Genomic DNA, 1511 nt, shown 5'->3' with positions numbered 1-1511 from the left:
TTGAAACTTTGAAAACTTACAAGGAGACCATTGGGTGGACTTTAGATGATCTTAAGGGAGTAAGCCCTTCACTTTGCATGCATATAATCACTCTAAAGGAAGGAGCCTAGCCCACAATCCATCCCCTTAGAAGACTAAATCCCAATTTGAAGGACGTCGTTCTCAAAGAAATCATCAAACTCAATGAAGCCATAATCATTTACCCAGTCCCTGGTAGCAAATGGGTAAGTCCTATCCATGTTGTTCCCAGAAAGACTGACATGAAAATTGTGGAGAACGATAAGGGAGAGATGGTGCCAATGCGTGTACAAAATGGATGGAGAATGTGCATCGATTTTCGAAAGCTCAACGAGATAATGATGACATGCAGAAATGCATGTCATCTTAGGCCTTTTACTTAGAATTATGAAGTTTGTTAGACAGAATATGCGGCAATCATGATAGGAATTCATGAGAAAATGAGCTTGCATCGACCAGCATGTTGAATCTCAGCTAACCCGTTATTTTGCGTTATTATGCGTTCAATGTTCTACTTTTGTAGCTAAAACAGGAAATGGACGTAAATGCTGAAATTGAACCACCGCATAGACGACCACATGTAGAGAAACACTCCATCGAAAGGTCGAACGCGTCGATCAACGCATGGATGTTGCGGTAATCAGCCGTATACGTCCATCGCATGGCAGTTGCGCTTGCTTAACGATTGCGGTCATCGTGTAGAGTTGCGGTATTAAGTGAATGCGGTCATTAAATGATTGCGGCTACGCAACAATGCATACTAATGGGATCAACGCAAGGTTGATGGAATGAACACATCAACGCATCTACCTCGAGAAAAACCAAAAGATGATGTTGACATTTCACCTACCACGCCGTTGGTGGCAGAGGTTCAAAAAGGACTAACGCGCCGAATGTCAGACTCAGAGCAGTCCAATTAATGTTGTCGACAACCCAAGCTCTATAAATAGAAGTCGATGAGCAGAAATTCAAGTTATCCAAGGATGATCCTTGTGGTCCGGGGATTACCCCTGCAACCTAAGGTTTTCCCTGCGATCTAGACAAAATGTGTGAGAAGACACTTGAGAGTTCTTAACCTCCTTCATCTATTCCGAGTGATGACCGAAGCCTTCGACCAGAGTTAGATCTCGAGAGAGTCAGCTCCACCGCCCATCCATGGCACCACCAGCAGCCTTGATGCACATCTGCTTGAAGCAAGTCTTTGCTTCTAGTCGGTCATTTCATTTTCCTTTCTTTTCTTATATTGTATAGTATACATTTTGTGATTAAGGAATTAATACATTTTGTGTTAAATACATTTCTATGTTTCCGTTGATTCCATCTCCATCTTATTTACTTAACATCTTTACTTTCATTGCAACATTTAGTGAGATTGCTTAGGTATCGCATACTTAGTCATGTTGATTAGGGATATGAAGCAAGTAGAAACCCACCGAAAGATGGGTGTTGCATGAATGTGTGAGTAATCTTATTTGCTTAGTGTGAAGCTGCGG

The sequence above is a fragment of the Benincasa hispida genome, chromosome 8 (assembly GCF_009727055.1).
Source record: "Benincasa hispida cultivar B227 chromosome 8, ASM972705v1, whole genome shotgun sequence".
NCBI lineage: Eukaryota > Viridiplantae > Streptophyta > Magnoliopsida > Cucurbitales > Cucurbitaceae > Benincasa > Benincasa hispida.
This window is presented reverse-complemented; position numbering follows the sequence as displayed.